Source organism: Ochotona curzoniae, unplaced genomic scaffold (genome assembly GCF_017591425.1).
Source record: "Ochotona curzoniae isolate NIBS_2020 unplaced genomic scaffold, NIBS_Ocur_1.0 contig_3643, whole genome shotgun sequence".
In the NCBI taxonomy this organism is placed as follows: Eukaryota; Metazoa; Chordata; class Mammalia; order Lagomorpha; family Ochotonidae; genus Ochotona; species Ochotona curzoniae.
The window spans coordinates 2,578,988-2,596,897 of NW_024465933.1; positions in this window are offsets into that span (position 1 = coordinate 2,578,988).

Genomic DNA, 17,910 nt, shown 5'->3' on the forward strand with positions numbered 1-17,910 from the left:
CGGGCTTGAGAAGGAACGAGACCGCAGGGAAACAGGCAACCTTTTGGAGATAATGCTTGAAGGCTTACAACTGAAGTACAAGTCATCTTTTAAACATAACAATGGTACAAACTAATGATGAGAAAATAATCTTCAATAAATTGTGGGAAATATTTCAGAAGAAAATTTAGGTCAACCAATGACTGTAATTCTTTAATTTATCCCAAATTTAATTTTAGAAAAATACTTCTTGCCTTTTCTGTATGTGTTATAAACCCAATTAAAGTTAATGGGAGTTATGGACAGCACTTCTAAATCACGATCTCTTTCAGGCTAAGTATGTTGAACTGCATTGTTAAATAGCAACCTTTTCCTGAGTTTGTAATAAGCAAGATAGCACCTTTCCTCATATCAGACTGCAAGAAAATATTTATGAAGATATTTCTTCCATAAGAGGTTTTGCATTGGTCTTAATTAAGGAAGAGCATCTAATGAATATTTTCATTATGAGAGAACTGATCAACTTCCTACAAAGTACCCTTCCTGGGATATCTCACTTTCAACGGGCTATTGCCATCTGCAAAATCCAGTAACTGGAGTGAACTGTATCTATCAGTTATGCTGTTTCTTTCTTAAGAATATGTGCCTCCTATTGCTAATTATTTACCCCAGGGATTCTTATCTACTCTGTGAACCCCATTCCAGGTAAAACCTGAATGAGATCTATTATTGCTTATTTATCCACTAAATTTTTTATTGATGTATTGATACTTTAATTTCTTGCGTGTGTTTCAACTTGCGTCATTTATGTAAGTGAACAAATTTCATGTATTTCACAGTACGAATTTAGTAACTTAGTGACACCTCCTGCCTTACCCTCCCCTCCTGCCCACGTTTCCCACCCAGCCTCCTTCTTTCTCATCTTTCTTTTTTTTTTTTTTAAAGTTTATTTTTACAATGGCATACTTTCAGTTCACTTCACAATCACAGACTTAACACTCCATTAAACAAAGAGTCCAGCAAGTAGAAAGCAGAGAAAAAAAACCTACTGTTATTCCTCAGGAATACAGACAAAGGCTCAAACGGTAATTAAATCTCACAGCGTCAATCCCATTCATGTAGACTGCAATTTCTTTGTTCTCTGTGCACTGGTTGCCACAGATCTGGGAAAACTTGCTATTTGTCTTTTTGAGACTGGCTGATTTCTCTAAGCATAACAGTTTTCAGTTGTGTTAGATATTGGGACAGTGATGTCTTCAGAATCTGAGGAAGCTCCATGCTACAGAGGATCTTCTGTAAGCGATTGTGGAGATTGAAAGCTGGCACGGTCACTACTGGACACAATAGCAATGATGGACATCGGGTATAATGATAAATGGATGCAACTATATGGGCACAAGAACTATATATGAAATCTTACTTAGGTTCCAAATACACATGCATGTACATTTGCTTAGTGTGTTCCATTGCATGAATATCAGAATATGAAGGAACCAAGAATGTTATTTTCAGCAGTTACAGTTACTTCAAGTTCATTTTTCTAAAGACTGAACTTTCTAAAAAATTCAACAAATTCCAGCCAATTTTAGGGAGAAAAAAATCTAAGGTTCTAGAAATCCACCTTTGGGAAGGCCATAACATTTATATTTCTCAAGGAGAAATTCTAGTTGAGTTTGGTTATCTCTATACAGAGGTATTGCGTGTTTGTGGGGCTAGAAAAGGTCATGAGGATTATGCTTCACCTTGTATATCAAGCCACAAAAATGTCTATCTGGCCTCTGAAACCATGGATTAAATCCCGGACCCGCTCATTCGCTCTGGCAGGATGCTCCCCCTACAGCACAGGCTGCAGTCCGAGTCGTTGCCAATGTTCAGTCTCTGGATTGTGAAATATTTGGGGAGAAGACAGACTATATGCAAATCTACCAATTTAGCAACAACCGCATGATGATGATTAAACTTAACATAAAAGCATCGACTCCTGTAGCAAAATGGGATTAAATTGTAATGATAAAAAGAATAATCATGGAGATATTGCTCTAAAAGAATTGGGGTAAATTTAGCTTCCTATATAGTTTAGAGAAGTCATAAAAAAGTCTATAGAAACACGTGAGAAATTCGGTCTGTTTGTACAGGTGGATGGGCATCAGAGTGACAGTCCTTGCAATCAGAATTTTCAAATTATACCAATCACTGTGTGTTCCATTACGTGTTGCTTGGTATAATGTCTGCTTTAATTTTTTAAAAAAGATTTATTTATTTTTATTGGAAAGGCAGATATACAGAGAGGAGGAGAGACAGAGAGGAAGATCTTCCTTCTGATGATTCACTTCCCAAGTGGCTGCAATGGCAGAAACTGAGCTGATCCAAAGCCAGGAGCCAAGCTGATCTGAAGCCAGGAGCCTCTTTCAGGTCACCTTCGTGGTGCAGGGTCCCAAGGCTGTGAGCCATCCTCGTCTGCTTTCCCAGGCCACAAGCAGGGAGCTGGATGGGAAGGGCCACCAGGATTAGAATCTACACCCATATGGGTCTTTAGCTGCTAGGCTACTATGCCCTGCTCTTTGTTTCAATTTTTTTAAATGTATAATTATAAATAGAAATGCTTTAATATATTTCATAGATAAAAGTTTAAAATGGTAATCCAAATTCACTTGCTTCCTCTGTCCCTCCGTTTTTCCTTTAATTTTTATAAAACATGCTTCAGTTTATGTCATTATCAGGACTAATGCACCCTCAACCAGTACTGTTCACCTGCAGACCCTTTCCTCAGGTGCCCCGTGGTCAGGGAAGATGTCTGTAGTTTTCTTTCCCACTCTGCTTATCGCCTAGCCTTGCTTTGGTCAAGGTTCTAATCCCCTGGAAGAGCAACACTTTATTTCTTATGGATCCATTATTTACTGCCTATTTATACCATCTAACTTTTTCCGTTACCTTTCACCATGGTAATATCACAGAAGGATTATATCTATGATAGCAAGTCGGCCTGTCCCTTGGGAAGGCTTGGTCTTCCTCACCCAACATCATTGGCACTCATTGACTTGATTCTTTGCTTTTCACTTAGTGGCTTCTAGGAAAGTATCCTTCCATAACCACTAAATACTCCAAGAATATCAGAGCTACAGGGCATTGAAATTTTTAATTGGATCATAATAAGGTATTAGAAACATGGCCCAATAACTGCCTTTGGGGGCTTGCCTTTGTTTCAAGTTGTGGAACTCATCGTACGTATCCATGGTACACATGTTGTAGGCATATCCAGAGGTGGTAGCATAGCTTGTTGTACTTTCACATGCTCTTGAAAATTTTACCTTACAAAGCAAAGTATTGACACCAAAATTTTAATAATGTTTGCAGTGCACATGTAGAAATCTTGCTTCTGGATGCCACATTTAGTGATACTTGTCATGTATCTACCCATTTGTCTAGAAATCTATCGGTGTGATTTTGTTGCATATTACACATTTCAGGTTCTTTTCCCTAAACATTTGTTTAGCATTTTTTTTAAAGGTTCATTTTTTAATTTTTATTGGAAAGGCGGATATACAGAGAGGAGAGACAGAGAGGAAGATCATCTGTCCAATGATTCACTTCCCAGGTGGCCGCAACGGCCGATGCTATGCTGATCCGAAGCCAGGAGCCTCTTCCGGGTCTCCCACGTGGGTACAGGGTCCCAAAGCTTTGGGCCATCCTTGACTGCCTTCCCAGGCCACAGGCAGGGAGCTGGATGGGAAGTGGGGCTGCCAGGATTAGAACCGGCGCCCATATGGGATCCTGGGCATGCAAGGCAAGGACCTTAACCACTTGTGCCATCGCGCCGGGCCCTTGTTTAGCATTTTTTAAAGCGTTGGTGTGAAATCCAAATATAATGAATACACAAATCTTAAATGTACATTTATCGACTTTTGACTAACCTAGTATGTGGGAGATTGTCCCTGGATCTCTATCTGCTACCTAGTGGGTGAGACTCATGTCCTACCTGGCCATGACCTGAGGAACAACTTCCAGCTTGCATGAGGAATGTGATCTGTGACATGACTGGAGGGTCTAAAGGGACAGACGTGTCTTCTACCCAATTACAATGCCACTATTGGGTGGAAGACGGTCAGGGACCACTCTTTTACCTAGTGTGTAAGCTTGCATCTCTTTTCAAGGAACAGACATGCCCCACCAGTTTGTCCCCAGTGGGGACAAGGAATACCATCTCCTCTGCGTAATTCTCCAACATCACTTCTCTGAATTCATGGTTAAACCATGCCAGAAAATCTGTTAATTGTTTTTGAATTGTGACCTAGCTTTAGATCATGATATTAACAGATTTAATGAATGATGTATAATACACCATACACTTTTTGTTAGGCTTCATTTTTCAGATTCATCCTCATTGTCGAAGTTTCTTTTAATAATCACATAAAATCTCACGGCATGGATACACTAAATGTTCATTTTCCCATTATTAACCTATAGATTTCTACTGAGTGTAGGAATTGTGGACTCATAGAACCCATGGTCTTACAACAATGTATGGGAGTTCAATTTGTTTCACACTCACAGTAGTATTTGTGTAATTTTAAAATTACAACCATTTAGATCGAGTGTAACATCATTGCATGTGGCATGACTTTACATACCCTTGATGACTAGTAATATTGAGTACCTATTAAAAAAGACTTTTGATCCACACATCTTTGATAAAGCGATTATTGAATTTTTTTCCATTTTAAATTTGATCTCTTTAATCCCAGGAGTTCTTTATTTACCCTGGATGTGAACCCCTTGTCTGAGCCATGTGTTTGTGGGTGTTTCAGTGAGCCATACTACCAAATCATAATTCTAGCTTGGAAGGAATTCTAAGACTTTTGCTAAATCCGTTGTCACTATCTTACTTTCTCACTTTTTTTTTTTTTTTGCTAGACACTGGATTCTTTTGTTCTCAGAACCACACATGTTGATCTTAGGAGATTCAGCTTATAACAGCTGATACTTAAGGGATATCTGCCCTTTCTAAGCTGATAGCTTGTTTGCTCTGCATTCGCTATGTGAGATGCTGTAAAAACGAAGTGAAAGTTAAGTAAGTTCCCAAGTAATAATCAATGTCTACATTTATAACTTATGCCGTACACAGTCATCAAATTAACTAGAATGAATCTGTAGAGTTTACTAAATATCAAGATGGATAAAAACAATATAGGAGAAAACATCAAACTCATGTTTTGCCATTTGAATATATTTTCTCACTGTTACAGACGCACAAACTGAGCCTCCCTAAGGATGAGGTCCTTTGTCAGGACTGTTCAGCTGGTGACAAAGTCAATGTAGTTCAGAACTTCTTACGCATCATCATTACCTAACACCACATTTGAACTGTATCCAGGGATCACTGTCACAATAAGGGCTGATGGGTCAGTCTGATGGAAACTTCGTAATGGAGAGACTAAAGCAGAGAATTGTTAGTGAGATATGAACCCTATATTCGTAGGAATTGCTAAATGTATCTACTTCATGGCCTACTCTAATGAATGCAACACTTGCTTGGGGAAACATTATGTGAAATTAGTGGCACCCTGAATTGTGAGAAAAAAAAGAAGTAAGTCCTGCGATCAAATTCGCTTTTTAGTTATAATGTTCTGAAGATTTTTTCATGTTAAAAAAAAAAACAATTTGGATTAGTTCCTCAAGGCTTATTTTTAGAAAAAGCTTTGCAGATGATACACAGAAGACATTTGCTAAGATAAACAATTGCATGGTATCAATCAGCTTAAAACTGTTCATCTCCTTTGAAATAATGGATTCTTTACATTTTTGGATTTAACACATTAAACCATTTTAAAAGTGAATGTCAGTTTGAAAAATTACTCTCTACATGTGTTCAGTAATGCGAGGGAAGCTCCCAAGTGCGCCAGCAGCAAATATCCAAGGGTTTCTCTCATTAAGCTGCTGCATTGCATCTGAGCAGGTGAAAGAATTAAATTACTTAATTCCTGCTTCTAATTCTGTTTGCATCTGAGCTTCAGATATTTACTGATGTTTAGGAAGATTGCATTTTGATAATCTTTGGTGAATCAGTTATGTAGTTTGAATTATTGTGAAAGTGCCCTATAGAGCAGTCTAATCCTCGCCTTCTGCTTCTTCCTTCCCCAGTGCTGTCCTGTAGAAAGTAGGTTAGTTGAATTAAATCAAACATCAGTCTAAATAATTGAAACTGTACGCCCGCTGGGAGCAGTTGCAATGTTGTCAGAAATTCACCACTTTGACAAGAGAGAAACTCTTTTGTAGTTTAGTTTTTAATTTTTTCTTAAGTGTTTTCTTTTTCTTTGGTCAAACTTTAAAACTTGTCCTTTGAACATTCATGTGAAAGGCACCGACAAAGATCTTACATCCTCGGTTTTACTTCCCCAATATTTGCAATAATCAGGGCTGAGCTAGACCAAAGCAAGGTTGAAGAACTCAATTGAGTTCCTTCAGGTGGGTGTGGCAAAGTCCCAAGTACTTAAGCCATCACCTCCTGCTTAGAATGTGTGGTCACAGGGAGCTGGAATTAGAGTGAGGCGAAGACTCAAGATAAAGCAGTCTGAGGCGTGATATGGGTGTCTCAAACAACATCTTAACCACTGTGCCAAACAACTGTCTCTCTTTTGTAGTATTTTCATAGGCATGAAAGATAGAACCAACCCTTTATGAATATCCATTAGAAGCAGCTGTGTCTTAGCACCTGTGAAGCTGTGACTTGAACTCTGGGATGCAATTCTACTGGGCTTAATTCTTAAGAAAATTATGAGAAACTAGAAAGGAAATGAAAGACATTTGGAAAGTGGGGATACGAATGGCTTCTACTTGAGAGGTACCTGTGATTTGGACAAGGAACAAGGAGCCCCAGCTTTACAGATGCAGTGCCGAAGTCTGCCAATCAAGGAGAATGGTCTCAGAGCACATTTCTCTCCAGAATAGCCAGAGCAGGACTTGGTCCTGGTGCATATCTTGATTTCAGCCTTGTGACACTTAAGGAAGAAAATATAGTTGCACTATGTTAGACTGATAAATGACAGAACTGGGATCTACTAACAGGTGCTGCTTGAAGCCATTAATTTTTTGGTGATTTGAAATGTGTAACACAAAACTAAGAGATACTGAAATTACTAGAAATTAGGGTATGATAGACTACATTTGAGTACAATAGTACAATGGTATGTTTAATTAAAACGTTTAAGAGGTCAAAGTATAGTGTTACAGAATTCCTCAAATTCTGTGTTTCCACCTCCATCCTTTTGTAAACCACCTTTTACTTGGTTTCTGTTGAGGACCTACAACAATGTTTCTTTAGAAAGTGATGTTTACAGTTTTAAAGCAAGAGACCTGTTAGAAATCTGTCTTCTGTCTCTTTAAACATGCTTTCTTTGGCTACTGTTACATCTTTTCAAGCCTGGCTAAGATGCTTTTCGACATCTTAAAGTATACAGAATTTACCTTATTCATCTCTAAACCTTAAAATCTATTTTCTAGTCTTTGGAATACAGCAGGGGTTTAAATATTTATGTGAAATTGGAACAATTTTCATAATATTTACATTGATTGATTTTTATCTTTGACAAGTTTATTTACTATCTGAAGATTATGGTGTCAGAGATATAAGAAATCTCAAACACCAGTGTGGAAAACGCATACCACTGAAACCTCAGTGTCTCTGGGGGCAATTCAGAAAATGCAAATGAATAATTTGTAAAGTGCACACATTTGCATTAGCACATTAACATAGAAAATGCATTCAATTTAAACAGGTTCCCCAAAGAATCAAATGCATAGATCTTTGACCATAAATGTTGCTTTCATTCATCATTACTCTTTCAGGTTTTTGTTGATCATATTTTTTCTCTCAAGCTTTAAGCAGCACTTCCATAAAAATTCATGAAAAGTCTTATAATGCAGCAACATATCTCACGGACAATGTGCCTACTTAGCTGCCTCATATCATCAGTCTTGAGTTACATTATAGAATTATTTCCTACCGTATGTCAAAGAACAACTCAGTGAATAAATAACATTAAATTTCAGAATAAATCTTGAATCAAGGGATAATGAACTAATACTCAGTACTTGTCTTGTCCAGAAGAAAGTAACATTATTTAAATGAACACTTTTACACTTGATCTTAGTCAAAAAGTCTAGAAGCGATATAAAATTTTTAGATGAAAGTGGAGTTCAGACACCAGATTGCTTGTTCTACAAGTATTGGAGATTTTCTGGAAGGAGAAAACTTACCTTTGATTGGCCTCGGTTTAATCATTAATTAGTTTAAGTAAATTTCTCTTTGGTTTCTTAAATCTCAAAAATTGTTAAAGCCAAGATGTCTTCTTATTTCTCAAGGTGCATTTTATATAGAATATTTCATAGACTTAGACTTCATACTTAGACTTTTACACAGACAACAATCTTGCTATGGGAAATTCAGGCCATTTACCTCTAACACTGTGTAAGGTACTTGTCTACTGTTGCCATCAATAATGTACACGCAGAGTGAGAAACATTTATAATTCTAGGGATTTCCATCAAAAATGGATCAAATATGATTTTAATAAGGAATACATATACTCTGTGAAATCAGGACTGTATGCCATAAAAAAAAGAATTTTAAAAAAGAAAGCTAGATAAAAGTTCTTAAATAATGGGAGGGGAGGGGAGAAACTCTATGGGATGGTGCTATGACAAAATGCAAGAGTAACAATCCAGTGGAGATTCTGTGTCTGTTCATGGACACTTCCCAGCATCCTCATCTTCATGTCTTTTACCATGTAATAGAGTCAAGTTCAAGGTCATCTACAGCCACAACTTCCTCATCGCATCCCTATCTGGAGAACAAACTTTGTTAAAATATCAAGCAAGTGCCTCTATTACTCCTGGATTGATACTATGAGCACAGAAAATACCGTGCACTGATTCTCAGTTATCTGTTAAGTCCCTGTGGTGAGATCATTAGGATTGTCCACAGAACTGTTAGAATATAAACACTACTACACAATGACAGATGGGAGGTTCCCCAAAGAAGGTTCTGGTTGCTGTTAGGGAAGGAGAAAAGGAGAGGTACTTAGAATGTAGAGGTGAAGAGTCTGTGTGTGCGTGCTTGTGTGTGTGTATCAGTAGATATTCAATTAAATTTGTTTTCATTGAGAAAATTGTATACTTCAGTTATTTTGAATTTTCTTAACAATGCTTTAAATACTAAGTAAAAATCCTAAAATTCCAAATATTAGTGTGTGTATTATTGAATTGCTTAATAGAAAAACATGGGGAGAATGCCAGCAGTTATCTGGGGACCCATGTGCCAGCCCGGCATGCCAACCCACTGGAATTCCAGGCTTAGGGACCTGCATGCATCCTGGCATGGGGGCTGAGGGCTGTGGATTGCTCAGAAAAGGAAACATAGAGATATGTAGGGAGTGGGGGAGTATTTAAGGGAGAATGCTAATTAGCAGTGAAGCAAGAGGGCTGCAACAAGGATGGTTTGGAAGAAGGAAACTGGAAGACCTTTCTGGGTCCGACCAAAGCACCTGCCCGTGTGGGAGACGTGAGCTGGGTTAGTTGGCATCAACCATTGCCTACCAGTACACGTGAAAGCTAGGACTGGGGGCAGATTTTGTGGAGTTTTTATGGTCTTACCCCATGGGACTGTAATACCTGCTGGTTTGCTCAAGGTCTTGGGGTGGTGATAGACCAGGCTAGGCATGAGCATAGAATTCACTGACATTCATGGGAACTGAGGTTAAGAACAGGCTGTGCTGTTCAGGTACATTGAAGTACCGGGTGTGTGGCAGGCTAGGCCACGCAACACCCACCATCACACACACAAAAGTTGTGATTGAGGGATGGGCTATGCCTGGTAGGGAGCTAGCACACATTGAAAAGTGTAAGATCCAAGTGTCTTGGAGTAGACCTGATGGCAGAACTTGGAGAATGCCCCTAATGGGTTGTAGCTCCCACTGGTGAGCACGAGAGTTAGGGCTGAGTGTGTTCTGATAGGTGAAACCTTGGAACTCCTCTGATAAAATGTAGCCCAGCTGGTGAATCTGAGAACAGAGGCTGGGGATAATCCAAGCCAGGCTGGGCTAAAGTGCCCATTGGGAATCATGTGGATCAGTTCTGGGCATGGGTAAGGCTGGGCCAGTCTGTAAAACCCACTGGCAGTTGCAAGAGTCAGGTTGGGAGTCAGGCCTGGCTAGTTTGGTATGCAACACTTGGCAGTTCGCATTAAGACCAGGACTGGTGGTTGGCTGGGCTGGGCTAGGCTATGGCATCCCTAGCCTGAGGTGGGACTGGGAATTGCTGAGGTAAATAGGCCATGCCATACTGGGCTACAGCACCCATCATTACATTCATGATCCCAGGCCAGAAGTGAACCTGACGTGTCACAGAGTGTAGCTCCCAGAGGTGAGCATGAGAGTTGAGATGAGGCTGGACAAGGCTACAACAACTGTCAACCTGCATGTGAGCCAGCTCTGTGAGAAGGCCAGGCTATGTCTGGCCATTGCGTCTGTTGGTACACTCCAGAGCCAAGATAAGTTCCTACTGGCTGGGCTTTGCTACAGCATCCACTAGCAAGTGCCACCACAGGGTGCAAGTCATGTCAAACCAGACTGCTGTAACCTGGAAAGTGCAAGAGCCAGGACCTGGAGTGGTCATAGTAGATAAACTGTGAGCTCTCCTCTTCTAGATTGCATCTGAGGACCAGGGTTGGGGGTGCATCAAGCTTGGCAAGGTGGCAGCACCCATTGACATATATGTGGCCTGGATCATGGGGTAGGGTGACCTGAGAGAAGCTGCAACACCTATAGGTGTATATGAGAGACTGACCAGGATACAGCATAGACCAGACTAGTTTGCTGTACATACTGACACATACAAGAACTAGGGCTGGATTGGGCCTGTTGCGGGTTAGTGGGGCTCACCCCAGCTAGGCTGTAGTTCCTGCTGGTTTTTGCAAAGGTCAGGTCTGTGGCACACTGGATTGGGCTGGGTTGCATAGGACAGGGGGCTAGGGATGGAACTGACCAGACAGCTACAATCAGCAGTGTGTGCATAGTCTGTGCAGGTGATGGACTGAACCAGACCCTACATTTGCTGGAGCATGCAAAAATAAGTTCTGGGATCAATCCAGATGAGATTTCTTGGAGGATTCCCCAAATGGACCACTGGACTCAAAATTTCGGTCACCGAGAGGATAGTGGGATTTTTAGTCTGATCTCGGAATCCCTGCACTGGAACTGAGCCTCCTGAATTGCTGATCCCTGAGCAATGCACAGTATGCCAAAGAGCATACTGGGGACCTGATGGCCAGCTTACTTGGACCTGCAGAGAATGTCAAGTGCCATGTCAGAAAATAGAGCACAAAACACATTATACAACTCTCCTCGCCAAGCTTTGGCAGCAAGTGTCTGGGGGAGTAGATGTGCTAGTAGAGACTGTCCCAGCCATGGACCTTGGAAAGATTTTCTGAATCCTGGAGCAACGATATTAAAAACTTCTCAGAACTATCAAAACCACTCAAACAATAACTTTGGATCATTCTTCTCCACATTGGGTTGTAAGATGATATCAAGTGGACATCCTCCATTCCCTAGTACTGATGCAAGTTTGGCAGCTGAGAGGAGCAGCCCTAGCACTAGATGTAGGAGAAAAGGGCAGAAAAGGAAAATTGGAAGCATTTGTCCCAGCCATCTTCGCCTATACCTTGACCCTTCCACCTTACTCGGTGGTCCTAATAGATGTGCATCCTGGTCAACTATGAAACAACATCAAAAATAAAATAAAATTAGAAAATAAAAAAGCAAAGTATAGAGACAATGAATAAGATATAGAAGCAGTGAATCACAAGGTTTTTAAATTGTGTATAAAAATTCATAGAAAAATACATAAATTAAGTAGTTTTCAGAAAAATAATGAAGAATTAGCATCCTTCAAAGTCAAAATTCTGCATAGAAGCAGACAAAGTTGATAACTCACCCATTTCTGAAAAGATTTCCTTGCCCAAGAGGCCCTTGGTCCCAGATGGCCGGCTGCAAGCACCAGCCAATTCATCACCAGTGTCCAGGAGCTGTGACCACCGAGAGACCTGTGTGAATGTCAGTTTCCTCCAGTGAAAATGGAGTCATTTTGAGAGGGATTGATTGAAAAGCAGACTCTTTATTAAGTCTCCTCACTTCCCTGACTTTTCCTCTTCTCTCCAATGAGATGGCCCTCGAATTATCAAAGAACTCTTCTGTGTCCAATCAATACCATGTTCACAGAATGTTCCCATAGGAATTAAAACTAATATAAATCTTCATAAAAATGTATGATGTATTTCAAGTGACCTGAAAGAGAAAGATTTAAAAAAATTTTTTTTACCTCAAATGAATGATGAATATTTATGGTTAAGGGTATTCTGATTCCTCCTTTTTGATCATTCTGGAATTTGAATGTGTTAAAATGTCACTCTGTGTCCCATAGTATATGCATTCATTAGTTAATTTCAAATGCAAAGAAAATAAAGCCTTATCTTTAAATAAGACATTTAAAAATGCACAGAACACAATGACATTAATGAAAATATTTGCTCACCACTCATTATTTCTAAGGAAAATAAAACACTTTTACTTGAAATTAAATATGATAACTAAATACTCAAATCAAAAAAAATGAATCTGCAAAAGCTTACTTTCTAGTTATTAAAAAATAAATGTGTAAGGGAGATGTGCTTTTATTTATCATACTATTCAAAACTAATAAATAAACCTCTATACAGCGGTGATGACGATAAAAGTCAACGAACCATTAAAGAACACTGAGAATGTCTGCGTATATGCTTATGCCATTCGACTCAATATATCCGCATTTTTAAAAAGATTTACTTAATTGAATGAACAACAAAGAGAGAGAAAGAGAGGAAGCAGCTGGTTGGTTCATTTTCTAAATGGGCATAATAGCCAAGACTGAGCCAGGGAAGTGCATTCATGCAACCAGTTAGGAACATTCAGGTGCTTGCCTGCGAGTATTAGCAGGAATCTGAATCATAAGCAGATTAGACTTAAACTGATGCCCTGATATGAGCTGCCATGTGGCAAGTGTTGGCTTAACCCACTGTTCCCTAACACAGGCACTAGGATGCACACTTTTATTTATCATTTACTTATATATTGAAGCTATACCTAATGCATTTGGAGGATTCCCATGTTAGTTGTATTCTTTGGGAAATTGGACACAAGGGAAACCGGGTATCGGAGGATCCAGGGTGTTAATTATAACACTAGAAACTGAGAAAATTGGAGGAGGTAAGTTTAAGGAAGGACTCTACAAAAGTTTCCTGGACTTCTCATACTTTTTCTTTATCCATCTCCCTAGGTTCTAATGTTCCAATGTTCTAAATATCTTGTGTGTCATGTTCACCACTGATAGTCATGGCATCTCTTTGGCGTTGTTCCAGTTTCAGGATGTGAATTTTCCTGAACTATCTATCGCATTTCTTACATTGGCATGACATTGGCCTGTTTACTTTCTCCTGGTGCCTAACTCGCCTGTGATCCAGTTAATACGTTGCTCTTTACATTCAATGGAAAGACATCGCTTCTTAATCTGTTATCACCCAGATTATTACTCCGTTTGCTTTAATGTGCTACCATACCTCTGCATAAATATTATTATAATTATCTTACAGTTAATGCCACAAATAATGTGATAGGCAGTGATAACAGTACATTTTTTTTTTTTAAAGATTTTATGTTTTTATTGGAAAGGCAGATATACAGAGAGGAGGAGAGACAGAGAGGAAGATCTTCCATCCGATGATTCACTCCCCAAGTGAGCGCAACGGGCCGATACTATGCCGATCCGAAGCCAGGAGCCTCTTCTGGGTCTCCCACGCGGGTGCAGGTTCCCAAAGCTTTGGGCCGTCCTCGACTGCTTTCCCAGGCCACAGGCAGGGAGCTGGAAGGGAAGCGGGGCTGCCGGGATTAGAACCGGCGCCCATATGGGATCCCGGGTGTGCTAGGTGAGGACCTTAACCACTTGCGCCACCAGGCCGGGCCCGTGATAACAGTACATTTAAAGGACTTCATGCATATATAATTTTCTTAAATGCTGGGTATTGGTTTCACATTTTTATACAACTTTATTAAAATTATGAAAATTGTCCATAAGTAGTACATCTCTTATTAACTGTACCGGGGTAGATGGTTCTTCCTTCATTGTCTACTGTTTTATTTTTGTTTTATTTTTGTTAAGGTTCAATGACATGTTCATGCAAAATTTTTTTTAAGGTTTGCGAAAGCACACTGACGGTTTTTTATAATACAGTATAGCAGTGTGAGTTTATCTTATAGCTAGAGGTTGAATAGCTTTTCAAAAAGGTCAGCGATTTCAATTTTTTTTTTTAATTTGTGAATTCATTTGATGTTATTCTTGATCTTTGGCACAAAGTAAACTAATATCATTTTTTTTTGTTTCATGCAACATATTAGAATATACAAAGATGTATTGTTTTAATTTTTAGAAGCAGGGAATCATTAGAAATCACCAATAGCATGTACAGTTAATTGAAGTGCTGGACTGAAGCAATATTACCAATAACTCAAAAGCATATGGTAAGAATGAACTCATTATATGCAGACTATAATTGTAAGGCATGATAAATCACACGCAGAGGTTATCTTCTGTTAAGTAAATAATTGTCTCACTGAGAGCTGATTTACTATAATACTTTGTGGAAAACCAATAAATATTCATTATTCATATTATACACGAAATTCTGCAAGTAGAATATTATCTCGTTCAAGGTCACCCACGTTAAAGAGCGTAAAGAAGAGGCAGTGAGGACATACTGCTTTGGATCTGTGCTAAACCACTCTCTCGCAAGTTTCTAACTCTGGCCTCTCTGCTTTGAAAAGTAGAATTTTGAATTCACTGACTGCTTTTGTTTTACACACATGATGCTCAAACAGTTCAATCACAGTATCTAGAAAGCGCAAAATCCACATAAATAGAAAGCATTCATAGCTCATTATTTTTGGTATGTTGTTAGAAATATTTAGTTGACATACTACGTTAAATATTACCTAAACTAGTTTCAGCCTAAGAAATCCACCCTAACCAAGTAGGTCTGTCTGAGGTTAATATCTGGGAAATACATTGAGATTTGTGATGCAGTCATTGGGCAAATTCCAAGTCTCAATTGTGTCGATTTAAATTAATATCACACGCTTGCAGATTGGAAGTTGCCTGAAGTTTGGATCTACACCACAGGCATCCACACCGCATGTCCCACACCTACCACAAGTAGGTCCCTGCCATAATTCAAAGATAGCCTTGGACCATATTCATTTCAGAAAAATCAATATATTTTATCACACAGTTCATACTGTGTAAATTTGATATTTTATTTTATACATGAAGTCTCATTTGTAATAGCTTAAAGTATGTTCAAATACCCAATTTCACAACACATTTGTTTTCTCTTTATTTTAAGGAATTATGTCTGTATTCCTGATGCACTCATAGGATGATCGCAACAGTCTGGGCTGGGCTAGGCCACTGGTAAGAACCAGGAGTTTCATTCTGGCGTCCCTATCTATGGCATGGGCCTAACACTTGAGTTATCTTCTGCTGCTTTGCCCAGTCCTTTAGGAAAGAGCTGCGTCAGAAGTGGAGGCGTCAAGATACAAAGCCAAGGCCAGATGGAACACTTAGGTTGCAGGCAGCAGCTTTATGTCCTATGCCATTTTCATGACCCTTATTTTCTCTTTTGTCTATTTCAAGATACGTGGTGGGTAATGGATGCCTTTGAGCTTGATGTGTAGGTTTCTATGCCCAGTGTGGAACACAGCACCCCAGTATTCCAATGAAAAGAATTTCAGCAGCAGCTCTGGTCATCAGCTCAGGTTCCATATATATGTTATACATCACTGTGTATCACATATCAGTGACATTTCTGTATCACCCTGTTCTGGCCAGAACATCCAGGCAGAGAGCCCCTTGATCTAACACTATCAAAAACGCTGGGGTCTGTCTACGGCTACACCACCCTGAACGTGCCTGATCTCCTCTGATCTCAGAAGCAAAACCCTAGGGTTTGTGGTTGCCATGAGTGAATTCAATATCATGAAACCCATTTTCCTGTATTAAAATCCTGCGTGTATTCTCAAAGTCCTCATAATTGGGACAAGTCATTAACATGATACTTGAGAAACCTGTATTCATACTGGATCAACTTGTCTGGGTTCGATTTGTTGTTCTTGGTTTTTCATCCATGCTAATGTGCCTCTGTGAGGGAGCAGGCAGAGTGCTGCTGGGTCCCTCCCTCCCACTTATGAGGCCCAGATTGAGTTACTAGCTCCCAGCGTTGTCCCAGTCCAGATCCAGTAGTTGTTTTCTTTGGCAGACAGGAACCAGCAGGTGAGATACCTGTCTGTCTGCCTCCCTCTCTTTCTTTTCAAATACGCACATATTTTTTAGAAAAGCTTCCTTGATTAATGTCCTGACGGTAATACAAGCTTCATATTTTTGTTTGCTGATATCATGTGTTTCGTGTAAAAAAAAATCGCAACCAATAATCTCTCAAACTACGATAGGCTACCATTGAGCCACTGTAGGAGTGTTGGAAACTGCAGGCGAGCCAAGCCAGACACTGGGGACGGGAGTTCGATGCCAGACTTCTGAGATGCTAACGCAGGAGGAGCTGTCATCCGCAAACAGACCGGAAGGGGATACGTGTACTCAGGCAAGGTGAGCTTCCGGGCCAGGGCTTTGGGGATGGTGCCATAACACAGCCAAAATAAAGGGGGAATTCAGGGAAACATCGTCAGTTGCCCTGTGTTAACCTTGCCTCCTCCACTTCCACCAATTTCTTCTTCTTTTTTTAACTTAAGATTTATTTTATTTTTATTGGAAAGTCAGATATACAGAGAGGAGAGACAGGAAGATTTTCCGTCCATGAATTCACCCCACAATGAGTTAAAGCAGCCGGAGCTGCACTGATTGGAAGATTTGAAGTCAGGAGCCAGGAGATTCTTTTGAGTCTCTCATGCAAGTACAGGAGCTGAAGGCTTTGGGCTATCTTCTGCTACTTTAACAGGCCAAATGCAGGGAGCTGGATGGGAAGTGGGGCTACTGGGATTAGAACCCATGCCCATATGGGAACCCAGTGTTTGCATGGTAAGGACCTTAACCACTAGGCTACTGTGCTGGGCCCCGCTTCTACCATTTTTTTTTTCTAATATAACTAACACTCTGAGAGCTTGTATTTAAGCTTCCTTAGTCTTTTATTTTCATGCTTACCATTAAGTATGCTGTAAATCAAGGTGCTGTGATGAATTTAATCAAATTCAAGTCTTGAAAGATAAGTTAATGATAAAAGGGCATATACATTTTAGGAGTCTATATATTGCCAGATTTTCTTTTTTAACATGTCTTTGTTCTTTTGTCAGAAGGTAGAAGGATTCCCAGAATACAATTTTTGTAACACCGATGACTACTTTTTAATCTTGGACAATCTGATAAAAATATTCTAATTATTTCTTTTAACACTCATCCTTTGGTCTCTGAGAGGCTAATTTCATGGTGACAGTTTTTCTTCCTGTGCAACTGGTATCTTCAAATTTATCCTTTGTTTTCCATATATATATATGACTTACTTGAAAGGAGAGTTACAGAGGAAATCTATCATCTGGTTCAATATTCAAATGGCTGGAATGATTGGGATTTCCGTCCAAGGCCATGAGTCTGTTAGATGTTAGCGTGTAGGCAGCAGCTGTGCCCTAAATGTCTTCAGATTTTGAAAACAAAAAATTGTTTACTTATTTGCTAGGTAAGCGCTGGAGGAAGAGAAATGGATCTTTCATTGTTTATTCATTGCAAAAATGACTGCAGTGGCACGGGATGACCAAGCCGAAGCCAGAGCTTGCAGCTCCATCTTTG